Source organism: Trachypithecus francoisi, unplaced genomic scaffold, assembly GCF_009764315.1.
Source record: "Trachypithecus francoisi isolate TF-2019V2 unplaced genomic scaffold, Tfra_2.0 Lachesis_group5, whole genome shotgun sequence".
Classification (NCBI taxonomy): domain Eukaryota; kingdom Metazoa; phylum Chordata; class Mammalia; order Primates; family Cercopithecidae; genus Trachypithecus; species Trachypithecus francoisi.
The window spans coordinates 96575959-96585533 of NW_022681470.1; positions in this window are offsets into that span (position 1 = coordinate 96575959).

Genomic DNA, 9575 nt, shown 5'->3' on the forward strand with positions numbered 1-9575 from the left:
CTGCAAAATCCTTTCCTCAGGGAAAACCTTCAGATGTTTTAAAGATAAAAGCAGTGAGTCTAATGTAGATAAACAGCAGAATCCTGTCCCCTCAGCTCAGCCCCTGACAGGTGCCAAGGAACACAGTTTGAAAAATACTGGATTAGAGCTAAGCAGTGTCAATCTGTTCCAGCTTGAGGACTCTATGGAGGTAGATGTTGATCTGAACCCAAGAAGTTCTATGAAAGATAAGATGTGCTCCCCAAGTGGTTGGAGAGAGATTAAAGAACTCAAGGAGTGTTTTGTTGGGGGTGGACATTGAAAGGATGGGTAGATTTAAAGAGATCAAGGGGAGAATGAAACCTACTTCAGAGGACTTACCACCTAACTGGAGATGTGGAAACGCACCCAAGGCTAGGCAAAGAGATCATTTTAAGTAGAGCAGGGGAGTTTTGGAGGGGAGATGGAGTCAGAAACAGGAGACAGGACAGATTATGAAGACCCAGGTAGAGAAAGGTGTCCCGCTCCTAAGGCCTCTGGTGCCCCGCCAGATCAGTGGGGTCTGTGACACAAGAATAAGAGAACGATTGAGCAGTCTGCATCAGTTCCCACCGTGGCTATGGCTGGCAATCATCAAGCTTCCCTGACACCTGTCACATCCCTTGTAAGTTCATCAAGTACCACATTCCTAAGCTCTGTTTTCACAAAGTCCTATAAGGGAAAGAGATGGGGTCCAAAGGACAAGGACTTAACACCCAAGACAATTGTGCCCAAATTTTCCAAACAGTAGCTAGTGTGAGCCTAAGGAGAAATAGAACTATTGTCACAAGGGAAATCTGAGAGGCTTAGCAATGTCAGGTAGATCTCCTAATTTAGGAGGAGCTAAAAGCTTTTAAACTACCATCATGTCCTTAATCCTAAAATGCCATTAATCCCCTGTAACACTTCTGCATTCTTATGAGTATGTGGGTGGAAATAGCTATTATCTTCATTAAACTGGGAAGTAGAGGCCAAGGAAGAACCAGTCATGATGTCTAATACAACAAGAAATGTGAGATGGGGACTTGAAATCTGAGGAGACATTCAGCAAAGAAGGGAGGGACAGAAGACAAGGACAAAGGACTGGAAATGAAGAAAATACAAATTCCAACTGAAGTTTCCATCTCAGCTGGGAAGCTTTCCCTAATCCCCCTCTAGAAAGAACAATACCCTGCTCGGAGCTGGAAATGTCCTAATGCAGCATCCATCATGCTGTTAGGTAATAACCATTTACCTATTTCCTTTTTTGTACTGAAAGGTCCACAAAGTCATGGAGCCTGTTCGTCTTGTTCATGGTGTGTCCCCAGCGCCTAATGTTCACTGGGTAAAGGAAACGAGAGAGCCTGGGCCAGGGAAGGAAATGAGACTCAGGAACACACAGTTAAACCCGGCTGCCCAGGACCAAGGAGGCCTCTGGTTGAAGCCAAAGAGAAAATTTCACCTCCTTCAGGCTATTATCAAATGTCACCTTCTCAGAGGGGCCTTCGCCAGTCACCTGCCCAGTTACAAATCACAACCTGTCCCTGCCCCCCATTCCACCCACCATTCCAGCACTTCCTGTCCCTTTCCCTGTTTCTTTCTCACCATGGCACTTGGCACTGACATACACCCATGTTACTTCTTGGTTTATTGTATGTCCCCCCAGCCTAGAATGTAAAAGCTGTATGAGGGCAGGATCTCACTGCTGCAACCTCTGTCTCTAGAAGAGTGTCTGATACATAGTCAGTTATCAATAAACATTTGTTAAATGAACAAACCATAGAATGAATGACCCTTTCTAACCCAAGGTCTATGGTAGTCCTCTAAACTTTTCAAATGTAAACACTTCCTCCAGGGTTTCTTCCCTGTGTCTCCCACTTGTGAAGACCCAGGGGAAATACTAATCCCTTATTCTCTACTCGGTCTCTTCCAACCCTCCATCCCTCCTCTTAGCTCTTAACAACCTCTATTCTTTGCCCTCTCACTTCTCTCTCTCTCATTAAATTGGTTCATAGAAACACCCAAAATGGCCAATTTCATACCAGCCCCATGTGTCTTCATATCAGAGCCTGCCTCTAACTGAGGGCCCAGGAGCAGAATGCAAGAAGACTAAGGAAACTCCCAGTGCTAAATGACTAGAGAGGTACCCAGATGTTCCAGAAATCTATGAACAGATTCTTATTTTCCACAAGGCACCACTTCTTGGATCGAGGAATTCCCCTAAACTATGCCCTGTTGTATAAAATAAAACTTCCTTTCCTTTGTCTTAATCTTAGCTTTCTCAAGCCTTAAAAAGATGGGGACTTCCTTATTCTAGTATTTTAGGTAATTGTGATTATAACTATATTCATATAATACAGGCCTTTCTTGATCTTATAGTCTTCCACTTAACACCTTCTCTGCTGTCATCCTCTAAATGAAGAGACTTACTTTTACCACTCAATCCTATCAACAAGCATTTACCCACCATGCCAGCACTGTCCTAGGCACTGAGGCTACAAGGTGTTTACTTTCTAGTGAGGGAGAGAGATAATAAATGAACAAATATGTACTAACTCAGGTGACAGTGGTAAGTGCCAAGGAGAAAAATAAAGCAGAGTAGTAGAATGGAGAATTAGAAAATGACGACTGGGGGGAAAAGGTTGCTATTTACGGGATGACCAGGAATTTTTCTGATAAAGTGACACTTGAGTAAATACTTGAATTAAATGAAGAATTAAATCATGTGACTGAGGAAACAGTATTTCTAACGATGGAAACAGCAAGTTCAGAGGCCTTGAAGTAGGAGATTGTCATCACCTTCTAGTTACCTTTTTCTAACATTTCAAAATTACTTCTTCCTTAAGGGTTTTGGAGGCCAAAACTGCACTCCGTATTTTAGAAGCCAGTCCACTAAAGACTTTTTATAATGATGACGATAAAAAATAATCATAGTTTACATTCACTGAAGGCTTACTATGTGCCAGTCACTGTATACGTTCATCTGGCTCACAAGCACCAGAGCCAGCATTCAAACCCAGGCAGTCTGGCTCTAGAGCCAGGGTAGCTGAGAGTATTTTTGTTTCATTTGCGGTACACATTTCAGTAGCATCCATCATTTGGTTCTCCTTTTTAAGTTATTCACCCTAAGGCATTTCCCAGGGCACGCTATACATTAGGAGCTGAGCTGTGAGCTGGGAAAACAAAGATGAATAAACCACGAATGAACCCTTAGGAAGGCCACAACTCTGCATGGAGGAGAGGCAAGCACGGAGAGCAGCACAGAGGATGAGTGCTGCACAGGAGGTGGCAACACAGTGCAGGCAGACACAGCCAAGAGGCTGGCAGACAGATGTACACACTAAGGCATGTGCTCAACTGGCAGTACAGCAACTCCTGGGCCCCCCTTTCCTGGGTCAGAGCCCAGTTCCATATGGATAATTTGGGTGGGTTTCAGTAATAATAATAATCATGCTAAGACATCTACCTACAGAAAATAATACTGAAAGCAGCTAACCTGTCTTGAGTGCCTACTATGTGCCAGCAGAGTTCTCAGCTCTTTGTTGTCATGAAAACTCCATGCTGTGACAGAGATAAGAGGCCCTGTAAAGGCCAGTGTCTTGTATGTTCACAATCTAAAGATGGACATTTACTGGGTAATAGGAAGAGAAAAGGTGGATATCAGGTCTATGGAGATAAGCCTAGAACAAAAGTACTGGCCAGATATTATGGGCAAGAATTCCTGCATTCTGGGAAGACTGAGGTAGAGAGACACTAACATGAGACCAAGATCCTATAATAAAATCAAGCAAAAGCTGGATTTTCAAAGGAAGGACTCTGCATGAAGCTGAAGCTGCTGATCTGGTATCAGAGACTGGGCCACCCATACAAGGAGGCACAAGGACTGCTTACCGGTGAAAATGTAAGAGTGTAACAAGTGAGTGACTGAATTACAGCTGAATCAGCATATACACATTGCAGCGCAGATTAACATCTACTTTAGTATACAGTGTTTAGTATGTAAGTGTTGCAGTGTCTGCAACACTTCTGTCAGCCTCCCTTCTCACTTTTTCTCCCCTATACTGCCCTAAGCCCTGAAATGTGCTATCCTCCCCTTCCCTCTTCTCCTGGGACAGGAAGGTGCTGCTGATTCTGATGCTTCATGAAGCTAATGATTTATTCATTCTCTGCCTCAGAATGAGTCCTTCAAGTTTGATGACAGTTTGCAGAACCAGGAACGGAAACCAGTTCTTCTGACCCCAGATTCAACTTCTCTTCCTGACAGTGCAGTTTCATGTGCTTCACACTATATTTCTCACTAAATATATTAATTTGCATTTGCCAACGATTAAAATTCATATCATTTTCCTGCCTATTCTGGACTAAAGAGAGATGTTCACTCAAAACCACCACTGAACAAATAATGGAAATGATATTCACCTGCTTCCCTGCCTTTCTCTCACCCCATTCATAGTCCTTTCGTTGTGGAAATTTCCCACCTCCTCTTCTGCAAGATGCATGGCTCTCCAAGAAGCATTTGATGAGAGCCTTACCCATGATGCCAGGTGGCCATGGGAATGTATTATGAAAGGCCAGGTTATGGCAAAGGTGAGAGTGTAGCTTTAAACAAATTCTATAAAATATTATACTCTCTGTAGTCGACATCCTCAAGACTTAAATTAACAGCACAAATCTTATTAGCCTCACAAAGTTCCTTCATTGTTTCTCAAATAGCATAGTTCAGGGAGCATCTCACCACTGTGGATGGCCAATGTATTAAATCATAAGAGCAATTAATCTCTGTTCATAAAGTACTTGAGCTCCTGACACATCCTATAAGTGTAGGCCTAAATAAACTCAGGACTGTACCCAAGGAGGTCAGGATCTCAGATGCTCAGTGAGTTTCCAGAAAGGAGATAACAGCCAGGCCACCTTGGAAGGGAAGGAGAGCAATACACTGACTGCATAACCTCCCATACCAGGTACCAGGCTAGGTACTCACATACTTTAGCTCATTTAATTTCTTCAACAATCCTAAGCAGAACTGGGATTCCCACGCAGATATGCCTGACCTCACAGTCATGTTCTCTCTGCCTTGGACTGGATCCATAAATGTGACAAGAGGAAAACATAGAACATAAAGTCCTGGAACAAGTATACAAGTCATATGCTTGTGTTAGAAAGTTTGAATTCTGACTATAGTTTTGCTATTAACTTCTTGTGGGACCCTGCATGACCTTGCAAAAATCACAGTCTCTCCTGAGACACTTTTTCGCTTTTCAAAGGCAGGAAAGCTCTGGATACTTGAAACAGTACTATGGAGCCTGAGAGCTTTGAGATGACAGGGAACCTCCCTGCACTCACCTTCACCAGCCCATCTCCTCATGGCACAGAGATGGGACATGAACACCTTGCAGAGGGGACTCCCAGCCTCTTCTCTTGCATACAGCAGGTGCAGCCCAGGTAACATTTCACAACAAAATCCTGCCTAGGCATCTCCCTTTGCTGCAACTTTTCCTCCCCTATCCTCCCCTAAGCCCTGAACTGTGCCATCCTCCCATCCCCTCTTCTCCTGGGACAGGAAGATGTTGCTAATTCTGATGCTGCACAAAGCTAATGATTTCTTTCCTGCAGGTTGACTGGGGCCATGTGGAGCATTTGTGACCACAATAAAGAGATTGAAGATTAAAGGAGGATGATTAGGCAGAATTCCCATAGCAAAGTGGTGTGGTAATTTAGCCAAGTCGTGGCTCAGGCATGCAGAAGGGTGTGAAGCCACTGTGGTGTAAGCGTCAGGGGCAAGAGCAGCAGAAGAGAGAGCACTTGTCTGGGCTAGTCCCACTGTGTGAGAAGAATTGATGATAATGAAATTTTGTTCTTACTCCAACCTGGCCACAGCTCTGCCATAATCTCTTCCCAGAATCCGTTTGACTGTTAACAGTTCTATCTTCCTCACTAAGCATTCATCAAGAAGATAAATGAACAAGTGAATAAATGAACCAGGCAACCAGTGGAGAAAACTCTTACTTGGCTTCCAACTCCTCCATCATATCTTCTTGTTTCTTGACTATGCCAAGATTTTGCTAGGTGGACATGACAAGTAGATGTATTATGCAAGCATCAACTGCCCTGACTTACGGGACCAGGCAATAAATCACAGAGGACTGGTGACAGCACCCCTCCCCAGTCCCAGATAATCTCCACCAAAGCCCCTACACCATCCCCTAGTAGCCTCTAATACTCTTGCTGTGCTTTGCTGGCAAAGACCTCAGAAAGATTCCTTTCCTTACTCAATCCTTCATGAAAGCTCCCTGGCATTACCTGATTTTCTCTCCCTGCTCTCTCAGGACCCTGGATCTGGCACCCTACTATGCCTGACAGCTAAGGGAATAAGACACAGGCATGAGCTTCTTGGGGACAGTAGGCCATCTGCTCCTCTGGGGAGCCTTTGAATTGACACCTACAAAGAATGGACTGGGCACTGGCCTACCTGAGTCAGAAGTAGGGCAAGATGACCTTTAGAAGCCCTGATGAATCTGCTTCTGACCAATCACTGCTTTCAACTTGCCTGCTTCTCTCCATACACATGACCACATTCAGCTTTCCTGCTGGTGAGAGCTGGGGCTCTTAGGCTGTGCCTCAGTTCCCACCTCTCAGTTTGGCCTGGAAACTTTAGCATGCAGATATTTCTGGAGAAACTAAAGCAGTTCCTCTGTTATTCCTGCATGTAAACTCTTCAAGATACCAGCAGCCATCTCCAAAACATCCTGAAATTATCACAGCCCACCACTGGTTCATCTACCAACAGCATTTTCCTGCCCCATGTGCTATAAGGCTCTAGAATTTTCACAAATTACTCTTTTTATTTCCAAGAGCCAACAAGTTACAAATAAGTTCTAAATCCCAAATGAACACTGCTCAGGGGCACAGACTTGCAGAGGTAAAACCCCATCCAGTTCAGTCACCCACTGGGGTCCCAGCACTATGGCAGGGTTCATGGGAGAATCAGAAGGAGAAATCAGGGCCTCTTCCCTCAGAGAATTCATCACCTAATTCAGAGGCAAGAATTATACATTGGCAACAACAGAGAGTGCTAAAGAGCCACATGAAATAAGAGCCTAGTTGTGTTTTAGAATCTCAGTCTACCACAGGCATTGGAGCTAGAGAGAGCCAGTCAATCTCACATTTAAAGAACACCTACCTTGAGGATGACAAAGAGAGCTTATAGGAGACAGAGAGAGAAAGGAGGAAAAATCTTTCCTTCACAGTGAGGCAGAAAAATATGGTCTGGAGGTAGGGAACATAAGGCCGATTCGCACTTCAGCTACGAGAGGAAATATTCTTTCCATAGGGCATACACCAAGTAAATGACTTTGTAACTTTACTTCATCCTCTTCATTTACATAGGGTGTACCCCAAGTACAGGTTATTAAACTCCCAAAAAGTCTGTAACAGGGCCCTTGAGCCCCTATGCTCGGGCCTGCTCCCACACTCTGGAGTGTTCTTTTATTTTCAATAAATCCCTTCTTTCCTTCCCTGCTTTGTTTGTGCATTTTGTCCAATTCTTTGTTCAAGATGCCAAGAACTTGGACACCCTCCGCTTTTCACAATAGAGCTCAAATCCAGTGAGATAGACAGGCAGAGACCCAGCCATCTATAAGAATACAAAATAGAACATTATACACACCATGAGATGACTGCAGAGGATGCGGAAAGAGAGAGGAGAGTCTGACTAGGAAGACTCAGAAATGTTTTCATAGAAAAGGTGAATATTTAAATGTGTTTACATGGCTAGAATTTAGATAGAAGATAGGGAGAATAGGATCCAGGAAGAAGCCAAGTGAATAAAAACAGAAACAAGAGGAAGTGGAGGGTTGACTTAGAGAACATCAAGAAGTCCAGTGTGGTTGGAAAGAAGTAAGAATACATCCCTGAAAAAATCTGCTTGCCATGGAAGGCCTTGAATAGCATATTAAAGTTTTGGGACTTGATTCTTATGGAAAATTATAACCCTTTATTCTTAAAGGACATGATAACCCTTCTTGAGAAGAGAGAATTCCTCTGAGAATAGTGTGGAAAATAAATTAGAAAGGAAGATTGGAGGCAGGAAGATCTGTTGATAGTTAAAAGTCCAAGCAAATAGTAACCAGGACCTCTCCTGAGAGATGACAAGAATAAAGATGAGGAGAGAGAGAGACATGAAGCAAGTTTATGCAGAGTCTCAGAGCACAAGAGACCTCTGGAGGCACAGACTTGCAGAGGCGAAGTCATCCAGTTCATCCAGCTGTCACTTCAAACCTCTTCCTCATTTTATAGATAAGGGAGGAAATAAAGTCACAATGTGGAAGTGTCTTTCCCAAGTTCACGATGAGAGTGAATCCAGGGCCCTGAAGAGAAGCCAGGGCTGCCAAGTCTCAATTCAAGTGATCTCTGGTGCACCAGGGTGAGGAAAGGCCAGGAAGGGCTGCAAGGAAAGTCAGGAGGAGACCTGACTATTCTCGAAAGAGGAATAGGCAAATGCCTGAACATTGGTTTCCATATACTATCTTCCCTAAATTCACCTCTTCCCTTCCTGATGGAATTGACGAAGGGAGGGGTGGCAGTGAGAGAAGTGAAAACACTGATGGCACCCCAAGGGAATTGCTAAAATCCCTAAAATACAATGGGAACGTCACAGATTACAAAGCTATTTACCGATCTTCCCTACCCCATTTCCTCCACTCCCACTTTACCTCAAGACATATGCATTCCTTCAGCCACCAAACCTTTATCAGGTGCCTACTACTGTGGGTTTTCTGGTAACTGCTGGGCCGGAAGGTTGCACAAGACCCTTGGGAGATCCAGAGCCACAGTTCAACTCCACAGCCCTTGCCTCTGCCCAGCTGTGTCTCGGCCGGGCAGGTTTAGCCTGTTGGCATCCTCAAGTCAAGGTTTTTAAACCAACCACTCTGCTCCAGAAATTTCTTTAAAAAAAAAAAAATCAAAACAGTTTGGCAGTTCCTCAAAAAGTTAAACATAGAGTTACCATGTGACCCAGCAACTCCACCCCAAGTGCATGGCCTAGTTGCAGAGGACTAAAAACTACATCTGTACAAAAAATTTGTCCACAAATGTTCACAGCAGCATTATTCAAATAGCCAAAAGGAGGAAACAGCCAAAATGGCCACCAGTGGAGGAATGGATAAGCAAAATATGATACACTGTCTATTCATATAATGGACTATTATTCAGACTTACAGGAAAAGAAGTGCTAAAACCTGCTTCAACATACATGAACCTTAAAAATATTGTTATGTGAAATAAGCTAGTCTAAAAAAAGACCACGTATTATAAGATTCCATTTGCATGAAATATCCAGAATAGGTAAATCCATAGAGACAGAAAGCAGATTAGTGGCTGCCAGGGGCTGGAAGAGGACAGAATGGCAGATGACTGCTAATGGGCACAGAATTTCTTTCAGGGGGATCTTAGTAACGGCTGAACAAAACTAGATAACATTGAATCACACAGTTCAAATGGGTGAATTGTATGGTATGTGAATTATATCTCAGCAAAGCTCTTTAACAAAAAGAAAAAGAAGAAACTCAGAAACCTGACCT